This window comes from Spea bombifrons, chromosome 11 (assembly GCF_027358695.1).
Source record: "Spea bombifrons isolate aSpeBom1 chromosome 11, aSpeBom1.2.pri, whole genome shotgun sequence".
Classification (NCBI taxonomy): domain Eukaryota; kingdom Metazoa; phylum Chordata; class Amphibia; order Anura; family Pelobatidae; genus Spea; species Spea bombifrons.
In genome coordinates this window covers 14,201,612-14,218,555 of record NC_071097.1, presented here as the reverse complement: position 1 = coordinate 14,218,555, position 16,944 = coordinate 14,201,612, and positions in this window count along the sequence as shown.

The following is a 16,944-nucleotide window of genomic DNA, read 5'->3' as shown; positions in this document are numbered from 1 at the left end:
TCTTTTTTTCTTTTTGCCATTTAAACTGGAAAGGGTCAGGGTATTACAAAAATAAAAATAACATAAAAATTAGAGCAGGTTGTTACAATCTCCTACACTCCATTATTTAAATATTTTTTCCTCATTTTTGTAAATATGGATTAGTAGAATGTTTTTTTACAGTGTTCAGAAATTCATTTATTATGCATTATATTTTAACATAGCTCTGTTCATGTTATACATTTAAATAAGTAAATAATTTACTGACATTTTTTACTTAAATTTTTTGCACATTTCTTGTACCTAGGAAATAACATCTTGGATGTTTTGGTAATATCGTCTCCCTTCATTACACAACATATCCTGGATAGACGACTGGGTTTGTAGAGATTGTGACGGCCCAGGCTTGTGGTTTGGAGGTTGGGGCTGTGGGCAGAGACAGTCCTAATAGTCAATGGTAAATGTGAGGCAGAGATGTTAATTTAATGTTAATCTTATGCAAGTGTCTTTTTTTTATTGCACCTGAACCACCTGAATATTTTGTAAAATATATCATCCTTTGAAGAGGACAAGCTTTTGAGGTGAGGTTCTGAGATAAAAAGATGTGTAGGAAGATGCAAGAACTTCTCTACTTGACATCTTGTTATAACACCCTGGGTAGGTATCAGGAGTAGGAACCCATTATGCAGGAGAAGACTGAAGACAATGAAGGGAGCACCACTATGCGGTGAAACAGATAACCCATTACCATTTGGAGTGGCATACAAGAAATAATCCAGGTCACGCTCCAGGGGTCAAGGGCAGGCGGCAGACAAGAGCAATACAGATCACGGTCCAAAGGTCAAAAACAGGCAGCAGGCATGAAGCAATCTAGGTCACGGTCCAAATGGTAAAGAAAGTTCTATGAATCTCAAACTACACAGTATTTTCTTTGAATGCCAAGAGTTATTTAAAAATACTTTGGCTTGTACAAAGGGATAAAATTGTGTTCAACGTTTAATGACTCTTTAACAACCGAAACAACTATGAAATTAAAAATCTGCAATGCAATACATTTCCCACTCTGTGACGGATTTAATAAACAAAGTACTTGGTTAGAGGCATAGTTTTATTCAGAAATAATCCACTAATTATTTCCTGCCTGAAGGACCATGGTAATGATTGGACTGGGCTTTCAGTAGCAGATGACTCTCAGCTATTTCACAGTCTGATATATGGGTGTTTTTGTTTATAAGGATCTGGACTAAACTAAACTATTCCATGCTTTTAGTTTCTTAAATAAATCCAGCTATTGCTTAACTTACCTGGCAAAGCAAATGCTGGCAGAAGTTTACTGCTCCCATTTTTAGACTTCGGCACATGAGACAATGTTGTTCATCATTTTAAATGCTAGGGTGCCAGGTTGATTATATGTTTCTACATCCTCAATTCATACTCTCTAGAATGCTTTTGTAATGTCTCATATTTTAAACTAGCAATTCCTTGAAAAATCCATTAAAGGTCATTAAAGGTAGTTTGGGTCCAAAAGTGTGATATATATATTTTTTTGTCCTCCAAAGTCAATCTATGTTATTCTTTCATTCTTGTAGTGGAAAAACATAACACATTTTATATAATAAAGTAGACATCCGTATACATAATCAGATGTAAAATTAAATAAATCTTTCAAAAACAAATTTATGAAAGACTGCATATAGAGTTGTGTATAGTTTCATTTTTGTATAATCATTTATGAATGTATAAAAAAAAGCAGTTTGTTTTCTTGATTAGTTAAATACAGACATACTTGTAATGAAGGTTGGGGTGGATTTTGTTTTCTTGATTAGTTAAATGCAGACATACTTGCATTTTGATATATTTGCCGTACCTTCTGGATTATCTGTAGAAGGGCCCCAAAAAATCTGGGGCATATGAGAACCAGATTTCTTCAGCAGTTGCTGCGGTATATTAAACTTATTTTTTAGTATACTACCACTGGTTGTAGTCAGTATATTATCTTTTTCAAGAAAAGGTAAAAAAAATATTATAAAAGATATAAAATACAATTAAGCACTACTGATGAATACAAAAATGTAATGGATTTCTTAATATTTTTGCTGCTCACTTAAGATTTTCCTGCGCTTATTTTCAGTAGCATACATAATGGTTTGTGTAACAATAATATTAATAATAATAATATTAGTTATACATTCTTTTTATAAATCCAGTGGTATATGGCTAGAATAGTCTATGTAGTACATTTATATTAATTACAAATAAACAGACATTCAGTATGTATTTCCTATTTTTACTACCCTTTCAAACAGTTTCAAGGTTGAGGAGTTTTGAATAAGCATGTATTGTCCACTTATAGAATAAGAGAAAAAATCTATATATTTTTCTAATGGAAATTTTGTAACTGGGTTATGAATCACAATGATAATTTCATTGAGTAGGTTGTACGACTAATTAGTTTTCCATTCAGCAAACCTGAACAAATTATGACAGCAATAGAAATAGTTACTCAAGCAACAGTGATCATATTCAACTTTACATTTGACATATATTAGTCTAGATGAAATAGGCAGCGAAAGATGGGAATACAAGGTGTAAAACTGAGGTTAGTAATAAGATGGTCTCTATCACTGAAATTATTCTAGTAAGTCCATCAATGGGCTGCTTGCACAGTTGGGAGAAATAATAAAAGGAATACAATAGTTTAGATTGTTTGTTAAAACAGAAACAAATAATATGTATGATTTATGCACTCATCTTTTCTGTTTTAACAAAACAAGGCTCTTCTCATAAAATCAAAATCCACAATATCCAAAATCAAAAAGACAAGACACAATGGCACAGTACCCTCGCAGCCAAAAGTAGGAACAGAAGCCAAAACACTTACAACGGAGGACTGGAAGAACGTTGCCTGGTCTGATGAGTCTCGATTGTAGAAAGTATGCTACAAAGAATGAAGGCAAAAGGGGTTTCAACACGGTACTAGAAAGGGGTACCTAATAAAGTGGCCAGTGAACTGAAAGGTTCTCCTGATGGTAACATCAGTGCTGAAAAATTATTTTTACATGTTACCATTTATTTTTATTTATTTTCTTCTCCTTTGTTAAAAACATGTATTTATTTTACTAATCACATTGTGATTAGAAAGCTGGGCTCCATTGACTTGCATGGTTGAATGCAGTACCTGTATTCAACCTGAGTTCTCAAGAGGGTCTGGAGAGACGCTGCCATCTTGCGAATGGGAAAATCACTTGCAGTGGCTGTTATGACCGTGACACTGGGGTGAGTGTTTGGTGTCACTGAATGCCTCACTATCAAGCCATTTCAGCGACATCATTGAAGCTCTTCTAAAACGAGTATGCCGCCCCGGGGAGGGGCCCCTGATGCCGATCTTGGTGTTGCTGAATTACAGCAACACCGTTTGGATGAAGAAAGCTATCATAAATTGCTTTCTACACCCGTTTGAAGCGATGACATGCCAAGCAGGTCAATTGTTGTTAACTGTTTTTTCTTGACGTGCCTGGCACATCAATTATCCTCAAGAGGTTAAAACACTGTCCATTGTGGAAGAAAATAATAAAAAAAATACACCCACAACATGTAATCATCTAATATGTGTGGATGTATCTACCCTGTACGTATATATATTATATATATATATATATACATATATACCGTATTGGCCGAATATAGGCCGCACTTTTTTCCCCCACTTTAAATCTTTAAAGTGGGGGTGCGGCCTATATTCAGGGTCTAGCGCCCAACGCCCACGTGGTAGTGCCGGCACAGGAGATTGTCTAAGCGCATCGTGCAGACGTTCACCGGCAGCGGCGATGAGCGTGAACGACCTCCGCTGCCGGCACGTCTGCTCGATGTACTTTAACAATCTCCCATGCCGGGAATTCCCACGGGGGAAGTCCTGGCAAGGGAGATTGTTAAAGCACATCGTGCAGACGTGCCGGCAGCGGAGGTCGTTCACGCTCATCGCCGCTGCCGGTGAACGTCTGCACGATGCGCTTAGACAATCTCCCGTGCCGGCACTACCACGTGGGAAGCCGGTGAACGTCTACACGATGCTATGTGTAAACACTATGTTTGGTATTAAAAATGTCTAATGTTACCCAAATGTTCCTGTATTTCAGTGTCCTAGTGGTCCTTCCCACATATTGGGTTCCACATGGGCACTGAAGCAGATACACTACATTACAGGAATTACATTGTATAAATTGAGCTATAATGTTTTTTTTAGGTATAAATGTATACATCTTGCATCTGCCACATGTGAAAAAAATGTTTAGGTTTCATATCCAAAAAATTATTATATTTTATTTCATTCACTTGGAGCTAGAATCTTTATTAAAGAATCAATTTTCTTAAAAAATATTAGAGGTTTGTCTGGGATTAGCTTTCCTAATACAGTGGGGCAATTACAGGCTCTCTCATCTTTGTAAGTGGGAGAACTTGCACAATTGGTGGCTGACTAAATACTTTTTTGCCCCACTGTATGTCATCGTTTTTTAGGATGAGCAACATTTATCAAGACTTTTTTATTCTCATAAGATTTTGTGTTATATTTCATACAAAAAGTAAAGCTAAAATCCTTTTTATTGTTTCTACTTTTACATCTTTTTTTCAATTTCTTTTTTATTCTCAATTGTCATTTTGAAATGTTATTAAGCCATGCGGGGTGATTGCAACTGGCATACTCTATGAAACCAGTTGCATCCGTTGGTTTTGTTATTTGAATTAATTTGGTTATTAACTATAAATAAACGAAGATCTAAAAAATCTATATTATCCTCTTGTATATTGGACCCTGTGCTCATTGGGGGACTAAGAAACCCTGTCTGGATCCACTTCTCTAGCCACTGGTGGACCTCCGTTGCTGCCCGGCACTTCTGCTGGGGCTTGTATGATGGCGTAACATGACCTTCCGGTGCACCATAGAAGCCCCACCCCCAGCTGCATCGTGCAGACGTTCACCAGCTGCCAGAGAGGAGGATCCCCCGCATAGCTGTGCCCCTTGGTGTGTTGGACATTTGAAGAGTGTTTGTTGTTGGGTTGCTGCTACATTCACTACGGAAGTATTCCTTTTGAATTTTTTGTATCACTTGGTGGCCACTTGCGTGAATTCATAAGGGCATCTTTCTCTGAAATTATTCGAATCCATATCACAGTAAAAAGCATTGTCACGTTAACCCTTTAAGGCCGAGGACTCATGAGGGTATGTTTGGGTTGGGGAGAGGGGCACTGTTGAATTTCTGGGGAGGCTCATTCACTGCCTGCCCAGTCCCTTCTTATATCTAAGTAACCCTGTGCTCATTGGGGGGCACAGGGTGACGAAGAAACCCCGTCTGGTCTGCCGCAGATAATCCCCTCAGCAAGTGATGGGATGATATACTTCTGGGGGTAGACACAGAAGTCTTTACAAAGCTAGGGCCCATAGTCAGTAGGTAGGATGCTGGCTCTCAGGCCTCTCCAGTAGCCCCACTGATGGAGGTTCCATCACACTCAGGCCTCTCCAGCGGCCCCAGTGATGGAGGGTTCTGTCACCAGCATCATCATCGCTTATATGTAAATTATTACCTGTGAGTATGCTTAAAACTGGTACTATGTTAATTAGCATTTCAGTTTTGTAAAATAGTGGCCTGTATACGTAATGGAAAAATATTTTTTTTTAATGAATCCTATTGCAGCTAGTCAATGTAGTTGTACATACCTATTTTTATTGGTTTATCTATAATAATAATGTCTCTTTAATTGTTGTATCGTAAGTGAGTGGGTAACAAAAAAAGGAAAATTGTATGTGACACTGTTCTAAAGCTGATACTATCTCTTGTACATCTACTAAATTGCTCGTCTGTTCTGCAGTGCCTTATCAGTAATATACAAAGTACAGGAGCATTATATAATCAATACAACTGCAAAGGCACACACATAGTGTGTAAGAATAGCTTTATTCAGTGCAAGCCCAGGAGTATATTTGCTCCATCTTACTGAAGACATGCTGTCAAGTACTACTGGAGAAATGTATTTATTATAAATGAGGCTATACATTTTTGAGTGGTCCCAAGGTGGCGAAAAACACAATGCATGGCTCAACTTCAGTCAGCAGGAGAGGGAAGAGTGTGATGTATTCTCATCAGGCGTGAGTTTTATATTGCAGTTTAAAAAAAACAGAGATTTTAAGTTTTGTTTGGTAAAGACCTGCTATCCAAGTCAATATCAACCAAGTACACCTACTAACATAATGTGTATATAACTGTTAAACTTTTTGTGCATTCCTTATATAGTATCATATATTGTAAAGTATACATTCTGCTTTCTGGCACTATATATAAATAGACATTGCATAAACACTACGTTTTCAAAAATAATGGGAAATTTTGTGAAGCAGACACAGAAAGAAAAATAAGAACAAGATGTAATGCTATTCATAAGCATACAATACAGAAGAATATTAAACAGGGGTTATGTAAACAAGCAGGGATAATCCTAGGTTAAGTGGCAACTGGATGCAGTATTTCTTCAGGGCCTTTGTAACTAAAACACTCTAACATCATACACTTCCACACACTCACTCTAATACCTAATACACACTCTTTCTAAACCATTACACTTGTAAATACAACCTCAGTCTTGCCCATCATCCATGCAGCTTACACAGATCTCCCTCACTGTCTTTCTCTCTCATCCTTTACCTCACATGATGCCCTGTCTTCCCCCCAGCTCCCGCTCTTTGTGCAAGCTTCCACACTAGTGCTTTCGCCCTAATAGCACCTGCTCATATAATGTGCTTTATGTGGCCTTGCAGGGCAGCACAGTTACAAGGCTGCCTCTGGCAGCCACTTTAGCACATCCCTGTAAAAAGGTGATCTAGGGGAAACCATAGTAACTGTGACAGAATGACCTGTCATACAGGGGCCCAAGGTAGTCAGAGATGGCTCCAGTCTGGCTGCCAAACAGGCAGGAACTCCATTGTTAAACTAATCCCATTAACAGGATGGCTACCAGGGGGATATTCAGTAGCTAAAGGGGATTAAAAGTTGGGTTGTCTACCTGTTTATCAATGTTAATTTATGTTAATAAAGTTCTGTGGCTATATCAATCTATGTTTTACAACAATAAACTGTTCATTCTTGCTGTACTCAGTTCAAGGTAGTTGTGTCTACTTATTGGGTACACATAGCAGGGTTCCAAGGTGCGCATGCTGGCTGGTGCTGGAAGTGATTCCGGGGACAACAAGAGGATACATGTGGGTGATCTCTGGGAGATACTACAGCTCTCTTGGTGAACCTGTTACAGTAACCAAATCAACATTTTATGGGTTTCTATGGCAATAACAGGCCCAGACTGACCAGCTGGAACACTAAACAAATATCTGGTGGCACACTGGGCAACAGCACCCCATACTCACACAATCTGCTGCTCCAGCACCTGCTGCTGTATGTGCCCAGCCACACACTCCATGAGCATAAGAACGTAACGTGTGGCCATGCATATCAGAACCGCAGACGCACTTACATCATTACTAGACTTGGGCACCAGGGGGCTCTTCGTGTTCGTCTTCGTGCTCGTCTTCGGCAAAAAAAAAAACTTCGTATTCCGCGAATATTCGCCTGGTCCTGTCTTCTCTTCGGGCGAATATTCGCGGACATTCTTCGTGCTCGGGTTTTCTTCGTTTTCCCCGGTTAAGGGGTTAAAACGGAGTTAAAGCCGCTCTGGCGCCAGGAGTTTAAATGTCCGTATGAGCAACTCTATTGGTCGTCAGCAGGGGGCTCGTCTGACATTGGTTGATGGCAGACGAGCCCCCTGCTGGCGACCAATAGGGTCGCTCGTACAGACTGTTATACTCCTGGTGCCGTAATTGTTCGGCAGATCCCGCTGGTCTCCCTGTTCTATCATTTATTAACTGATAGAACAGGGAGACCAGCGGGATCTGCTGGGTAAGTTGCAGCATTGGGATTTTAAAAGTCTGCACGAGCGACTCTGTTGGTCGCTCGTGCAGACTTTTAAAACCCCAATGCTACAACTTACCCGGCACGTCCCACTGGTCTCCCTCCCTGTTCAATTAATTAAATGTCCGTACGAGCGACCAATAAAGTCGCCCGTACGGACATTTAACTATCTGAACAGGGAGGGAGACCAGTGGCATCGGCAGGGTAAGTTGCAGCATTGGGGTTTTAAAACCCCAATGCTGCAACTTGCCCTGCCGATGCCACTGGTCTTTAACTAATTGAACAGGGAGGGAGACCGATGCCACTGGTCTCCCTCCCTGTTCAATTAGTTAGTCTGTGCGGGGTTAAATGTCCGTACGAGCGACCAATACAGTCGCTCGTACGGACATTTAAATCTGTACAGGGAGGGAGACCAGTGGCATCGGCAGGGTAAGTTGCAGCTGCAACTTGCCCTGCCGATGCCACTGGTCTTTAACTAATTGAACAGGGAGGGAGACCGATGCCACTGGTCTCCCTCCCTGTTCAATTAGTTAGTCCGTGCCGGGTTAAATGTCCGTACGAGCGACCAATAAAGTCGCTTGTACGGACATTTAAATCTGTACAGGGAGGGAGACCAGTGGCATCGGCAGGGTAAGTTGCAGCTGCAACTTGCCCTGCCGATGCCACTGGTCTTTAACTAATTGAACAGGGAGGGAGACCGATGCCACTGGTCTCCCTCCCTGTTCAATTAGTTAGTCCGTGCCGGGTTAAATGTCCGTACGAGCGACCAATAAAGTCTCCCTCCCTGTTCAATTAGTTAGGGGTTAACTTTATTTTAAAGGGTTAAGGGGCCGTGCAAGTGAGCCTATTGGTCGCTTGCACGGCCCTTTAACCTATGGATTTCCGCTCCCGTTAACCCCTTCGATGCTGTGTTAGATAACGCAGCATCGAAGGGGTTAACGGGAGCGGAAATCCATAGGTTCGCTGTCAGGGGCTACAAAGACCGTGCGAGTGAGCCTATTGGTCACCTGCAGGGTCTTTCTCTGGCATCAACCAATTGGTTGATGCCAGAGGAGGTCCCTGTAGGCGACCAATAGGCTCATTCGCACTGCCCTGTAACCCGTGACGGCGAACCTGCGGATTTCCACTTCCGGGAACTGCCGCGAAGCCGCGAAGACAAGGTAAGATGAAGGGGGGGAATGGTAGACGAAGACAATCACGAAGATCTTCGTGGTGTGTGTCTTCGTCTTCGCCTACGTTTTACCGCCGCCGTCTTCTCTTCGGCGTGTCTTCGGAACGAACACGAAAACGCACTCTTCGTGTTCGTTTCCATGTTCGCCCGAAGATGAATGCACAAGTCTAATCATTACACTGCCTCTAGCCTTAAAGTGCCAAGGCAACCTCGTAATCCCCAGTACAAACCAGGGTTTTTCATCAGAATCGCTTTTAATATATAACTCTTAATATTTAGTATAGATTCACACTAGGAACTGAAAAATATAGGAAAGAGGAAGGTGGAAAATTACCTTAGTTATAGCTATACTAAAGGTATGTTCCAGGCACAAAGGAGATTTAACACTGTCTTTAATACTCATTATGAATTTGCGCCTTTACTGGATAAAATGCCTTGTATCTTTCAATTAATTCACAATGTTTGTTTTGCAAGTCAGCTGGCTCCCATGAATACACTGTAAAGGCTTCCTAAGATACATGTTCCAAATATCTCTAGTTGTCATTTTAATTTTAAATACTCAACAAGGAAACCTTTGCTTGCCTTTAATCTTAAAGTGTGTCTCCAGGATACCCATTAAGTTATTAAGCGACATAAAAGTTCAGGGAGTAACCAAAAACATTACAAGATGTTACTTGCTTTATATCAGCATGTCTCCCCACGCAGGTTATTCATCTTTGTTTAATTTTTTAAACTGAGACATCACATTATGATTTGCTTTTTTTTCTAACGGTAATCATACATTTACACTTTTTCTTACCATTTCCTCTGTCATTTAAAATTTATTGCAGTTTTAGATTCCCAAATATATTAAATGTTTGAGTTTTAAATTAAAATGACAATCTTAACAACAGACATCATAATGTAAAAGATTTGCATCCCTCTTACCTATGGGAGGGACGGTATCATGAAGGTACGAAGTCATGTTTTTCATGGGCTATTTCTGTGTGATACAGAAATAGAAAATGAGAAACTGAGCCAATCTATTGTATTTAAAGACAATAACATCAACATAAAATAATCAATTAACTGTAACACCACCACCTGCTGGCATAGGCATACCAATTATATCCCTGTCATGGCTACGGCAGCCCACATCCAACAACCAGAATCACAAGGGCACCAGCCCCAGGAGTGTCCTGCACTTAATGTGTGGTTAACCCTTGCACTTTGCCAGCATAACCAACCGCCAAACATACAAATATAATCTAGAGATTTCCGGGAGCAGGGCTCTTCAGATGCTCGCTTTTTAGAATAGCTCTTCTTTTTCAGCTCAATCACCATCCATCCACAGCTTTAAAAAATGAAATTTTCATTATCCAAGAAGTCTTTGCTCACAGTTTACCATCTAGAATCTAGATCTGTGGATAATTGGAGCCAAAATATATATTTTTTCTTTTCTTTTTTGCGATCTCCAGGAGTCGAGGTTACTCCTCCATGGTGCCATTCATCCGGCGGTACAGCGGGTTTGAGAACACAGGCCCGGGTCATTTGCGCGGCCGTGGGAGATCCCCCACAGTTTCCCGTGGTGGATCCTGGAGAAGTATCACATAGGAGCTTATTCCAGGTGGACACAACACATTTTTGTTGGCTGGTGTGTAAAGGCAGTGTATGTGTGTGTGTGTGTGTGTGTAAGGGCAGTGTACAGGTATGTGTGTGTGTGTTGGTGTGTAAGGGCAGTGTACATGTATGTGTGTGTGAAAGGGCAGCGTACGTGTATATGTGTGTGTGTAAGGGCAGGGTACGTGTATATATGGGTGTGTAAAGGCAGTGTATGTGTATACGTGTGTTTATGGGCAGATGTATGTAAGGGCAGTGTACATGTATATGTGTGTATGAGGGCAGTGTACATGTGTGTGTGTAAGGGCAGTACGTGTATATGTGTGTTTCTGGGCAGGTGTGTGTAAGGGCAGTGTATATGTGTGTGTAAAGGCAGTGTATGTGTATATGTGTGTTTATGAGCAGGTGTGTGTAAGGGTCCTGGGAGGGAGGCTAACATTAGCCTTTTTTTCATTTAAAAAAATCTCTGCTGCTGTCGACTACTCTTCCAATGATGCTCAGCCAGCATTATGTTCAGGGCCGGCCGAAGACTTAACGCCGCCTGGGGCAAAGTTTAAAATGCCGCCCCCCGCCGTCGCCGTCGCATAGGCATACCAATTATATCCCTGTCATGGCTACGGCAGCCCACATCCAACAACCAGAATCACAAGGGCACCAGCCCCAGGAGTGTCCTGCACTTAATGTGTGGTTAACCCTTGCACTTTGCCAGCATAACCAACCGCCAAACATACAAATATAATCTAGAGACTTCCGGGAGCAGGGCTCTTCAGATGCTCGCTTTTTAGAATAGCTCTTCTTTTTCAGCTCAATCACCATCCATCCACAGCTTTAAAAAATGAAATTTTCATTATCCAAGAAGTCTTTGCTCACAGTTTACCATCTAGAATCTAGATCTGTGGATATTTGGAGCCAAAATATATATTTTTTCTTTTCTTTTTTGCGATCTCCAGGAGTCGAGGTTACTCCTCCATGGTGCCATTCATCCGGCGGTACAGCGGGTTTGAGAACACAGGCCCGGGTCATTTGCGCGGCCGTGGGAGATCCCCCACAGTTTCCCGTGGTGGATCCTGGAGAAGTATCACATAGGAGCTTATTCCAGGTGGACACAACACATTTTTGTTGGCTGGTGTGTAAAGGCAGTGTATGTGTGTGTGTGTGTGTGTGTGTGTGTGTAAGGGCAGTGTACAGGTATGTGTGTGTGTGTTGGTGTGTAAGGGCAGTGTACATGTATGTGTGTGTGAAAGGGCAGCGTACGTGTATATGTGTGTGTGTAAGGGCAGGGTACGTGTATATATGGGTGTGTAAAGGCAGTGTATGTGTATACGTGTGTTTATGGGCAGATGTATGTAAGGGCAGTGTACATGTATATGTGTGTATGAGGGCAGTGTACATGTGTGTGTGTAAGGGCAGTACGTGTATATGTGTGTTTCTGGGCAGGTGTGTGTAAGGGCAGTGTATGTGTGTGTGTAAAGGCAGTGTATGTGTATATGTGTGTTTATGAGCAGGTGTGTGTAAGGGTCCTGGGAGGGAGGCTAACATTAGCCTTTTTTTCATTTAAAAAAATCTCTGCTGCTGTCGACTACTCTTCCAATGATGCTCAGCCAGCATTATGTTCAGGGCCGGCCGAAGACTTAACGCCGCCTGGGGCAAAGTTTAAAATGCCGCCCCCCGCCGTCGCCGTCGCATAGGCATACCAATTATATCCCTGTCATGGCTACGGCAGCCCACATCCAACAACCAGAATCACAAGGGCACCAGCCCCAGGAGTGTCCTGCACTTAATGTGTGGTTAACCCTTGCACTTTGCCAGCATAACCAACCGCCAAACATACAAATATAATCTAGAGACTTCCGGGAGCAGGGCTCTTCAGATGCTCGCTTTTTAGAATAGCTCTTCTTTTTCAGCTCAATCACCATCCATCCACAGCTTTAAAAAATGAAATTTTCATTATCCAAGAAGTCTTTGCTCACAGTTTACCATCTAGAATCTAGATCTGTGGATATTTGGAGCCAAAATATATATTTTTTCTTTTCTTTTTTGCGATCTCCAGGAGTCGAGGTTACTCCTCCATGGTGCCATTCATCCGGCGGTACAGCGGGTTTGAGAACACAGGCCCGGGTCATTTGCGCGGCCGTGGGAGATCCCCCACAGTTTCCCGTGGTGGATCCTGGAGAAGTATCACATAGGAGCTTATTCCAGGTGGACACAACACATTTTTGTTGGCTGGTGTGTAAAGGCAGTGTATGTGTGTGTGTGTGTGTGTGTAAGGGCAGTGTACAGGTATGTGTGTGTGTGTTGGTGTGTAAGGGCAGTGTACATGTATGTGTGTGTGAAAGGGCAGGGTACGTGTATATATGGGTGTGTAAAGGCAGTGTATGTGTATACGTGTGTTTATGGGCAGATGTATGTAAGGGCAGTGTACATGTATATGTGTGTATGAGGGCAGTGTACATGTGTGTGTGTAAGGGCAGTACGTGTATATGTGTGTTTCTGGGCAGGTGTGTGTAAGGGCAGTGTATATGTGTGTGTAAAGGCAGTGTATGTGTATATGTGTGTTTATGAGCAGGTGTGTGTAAGGGTCCTGGGAGGGAGGCTAACATTAGCCTTTTTTTCATTTAAAAAAATCTCTGCTGCTGTCGACTACTCTTCCAATGATGCTCAGCCAGCATTATGTTCAGGGCCGGCCGAAGACTTAACGCCGCCTGGGGCAAAGTTTAAAATGCCATTTTAAAAGGCATTTTAAACTTCGCTGACGCCATTATTCCCCCCCCCCGGTACTTACCTTTAAAGAGTCCTGCCGGCGAGTCTCCCTGCTCTGCCACGGTGCCAGTTTGTAATGTTGAGCGCCGGAAATTGACGCCACTTCCGGCGCTCATCATTACAAGCCGGCACCGAGACTGAACAGGGAGACTCGCCGCAGAGGAGAGAGAGAGGGGCGCCGAGCAGGTAAGCGAAAACTACTCGGCACCCCTCTCTCTCTCCTCCGCTTCAAAACAAACAACCAAAAAAAACGCTTGGGGCGGCAAAGTGCCGCCCCTTCTAAAGTGCCGCCTGGGGCAATTGCCCCAGTCAGCTCCATTGTAGGGCCGGCCCTGATTATGTTGGACACCTGGCTGGCTGAGAATCATGGGAATTTTTGTTCACAGCTAGCATCTGCAGCTTTACTATTGCTGCACTTCCCATGACACTCATCATGGAAGTAGTATGTCTGGCTGAGCCTCATGGGAACTCAATTCAATGTGTTGGTTATTTTTAATACATACCCGAGTCCCACTATTTGCCATACAAATAACTATAAAACATTCTTTTTATCACATTCTTTGTATTAAAATGCCAGAAAACAAAAGTGTTAAAAGGCCCTAATAAATTAAATACATTAATCATAATGGAATCAAAACATTTGCTTTTCAGTGGAATAAAACAGTGATCACATTATTCTTCACGATATTCTTGTAAGAAACTTTTATTTCTTTATAAACTATTAATTCATGTAAACTATTTTTTCATATTTAATAAAAGCTATGATTGAGAAAAATATATATATTTTTAATTCCTTTTATTTGCCAACCTGCCCCCCCCAGTTATGCACATCTACCCCCAGGCTTGCCACTCTGCCTCCAGAAATGCCTTATACCCCTTATATGCCACTTTGCCTCCAGAAATGCCTTATACCCACTATATGCCACTCTGCCTCCAGAAATGCCGTATACCCCTATATGCCACTCTGGCATATAGGGGGTTAAAGGGCATATTATGGTGGAGGCCGGCATTCATGAAATTAAAGGGGCCAGCGTGCACGCACTGCGCCGCGCAATGGCCGTGCCTCAGCTCTTTGTCCCACCCCTTTTAAGACGTGGGACAGAGTGCTGAGGCACTGCCATTGGCCGGACCACCGGCCCTTGTTGGAACATAAGAACTATATACCATTTATTAACGATTGTAATAACCTGGAAAACAATATGAAAATGTTAAAACAAAGAAATCCATACCAGCATTATATATCTTGCACACTTACTACATAAAGATTCATATCTATTTTAATAATTAGGAGGTTTTTTTTAACAGTAAACTGATTGTGGGTATTTTATATGCATAGCATCTAAAAATTAAATACACACAATTGGTACTGGATTATTTAATACCCTTTATAAAAATCTTCATGCATCTGATAAGCATTGAACTTTGCAACAATCCACTTAGGTTATATATTAGTATTAAAATTGGATAATCTAATATAATTTCCTTGCAGCAGTACCTGGGGTACCACCTTGGTGCCAAGCAGTGCCACAAAGTACTAAAATGGTAATGAGGTTTCCAGAGCCTACAGCCTTTGAAGATTGCTATACATTGCTATCCTTGCTGAGCGGACACATTAAAAAGATTTTAAAAATAGCCTTAGATAATCAGAAACTAATTTCATCTGGCAACATTTCTGAAAACTACCATTTTTCATCACAGAAACAGACACCTTCGCTAAATTAGTAGTTGTCTGAAATAATCTGTAATTAAAACAAAACTGATTGCCAATTAGAGTACTACATTCATTGCAAAAGATGTCCAGTGATTTGCATGACATTAGGAGAACCAGCCAAACCAGTCATTCTTCGTCTTTAAAGTAACTTGACCACGGATTATCCAAACAGTGGCTCTAATAAAAACTCAGTGTATGGAATCTCTAAGTGACTTTTAGTCCAGAAAACAAAAACAAAATGAACAAGACTTATACAAAGGAGCATTAGAGTTATGAGCAGATTTGTCTATAAACCTTTCTTTGAGATACAATCTCCGTGTAGTGTGGCTTATTGCATATTGTTAATTCAACATTTATACGGCAAACAGAAAAAAAAAGTTGACTCAATCAAAACATTCAGAAAACAAATGTGATTATATTAAAATTTTTCAAAACAAATAATTTTGGTATTGAATACTGTGCAATTGGGCACAGACTTTAAACCATTTTCCCTTATGTCCCTTATACTTAACAATACCAGGTTTCAGCACTAGGTAACAAGGTGAGCAGTTTAGCCATATACCGCCTCACATTCATTCAGGGCCGCCATCAGTCGGGAACAACCATTGCAGGTGTAAGGGGCCTGGCTGTCCTGGGAGCCCAGCTTGGGGAGACAAAGTCCCCTTCTGTTTAAAAAAAAAAAAAGACCAGGCCACTAATTAGAATACAACTCTTAGAACTCTGGTGAAGGAAGCGTCAGTAAATCAGGAGATACTTCAGAGGGCCTCATTCAGCACCAGGTAAGAAACCCACTGTGTGTTATACATGTGTGTTAGTGACTGTGTTTGTCAGTTTATGTGACTGTGTGGATGTGTGTGTAATGTCTGGCAATGGAAGGAGTTAATTGTCTAAACTGCTCATGTCTAGTAATGGAGGGGTTTATTGTCTGAGACTGCTCATGGCTGGTAATGGAGGGGATTAAATGTCTGAGAAATCAGCATGGTTTCCAAGCTTCCTAAAAATTTATATAATATAAAACATATTTTATGTGTATGTGACAGTGTGTACATATGTAAATCATTGCATATGTTAGATATATAAATATAATATACATCTATGCAATCTTATCTGCGCCATACTGTGTCTTTCAAGAAATAAAATGTGATCACCCTAGCTGTTAATGGTAGAGGAACGCCTAGTTTTTGCCCCCAAAGACTGTGTCTGCTCTATGTTGCTGGTGTCCCAAACAGCTTGTCTATGCCATCTTTGCTCCCAAATGGCTTGTCAGTCCCCCATATGGCTCGTCTGCACCAGTAAACAAAACTGCAGCACATGTCAGGAGCAATTGCTGTAGTTGAAAATGCCTGTCGTGTAGTCTTTATTGGTCCATTTCAATATAAATCTCTGGATTACCAATAATTAAACAGTAAACTGTCCCTTAAATTAAACCCTGTAACGACCAATTATGTGCCTGGCATGTCATGGCATTAAATGAGTTTAGAAGGGTTGCTTTCTTCGCTCAAATAGTGTTTTCAAAAATATATGGTTTGATGCAGGTAAATTGAATTGGCTTCAAACATGTGGCAAACAGGACATGAGGGCAGGATGACCAAATCACTAAATTCCAAGTTGAAAAATGCAAACCTCCCACGAGGCCACTTAACTCCCAAACAGCCCGACAAACCTATGCATGGGTGGTATCCCTACACTCACGAGATTTTGCTGAACAAATATTGGGATGATGTTTGGAAGTGATATATACCAGGAGCTGTAAATTTATACATAAAGTACAT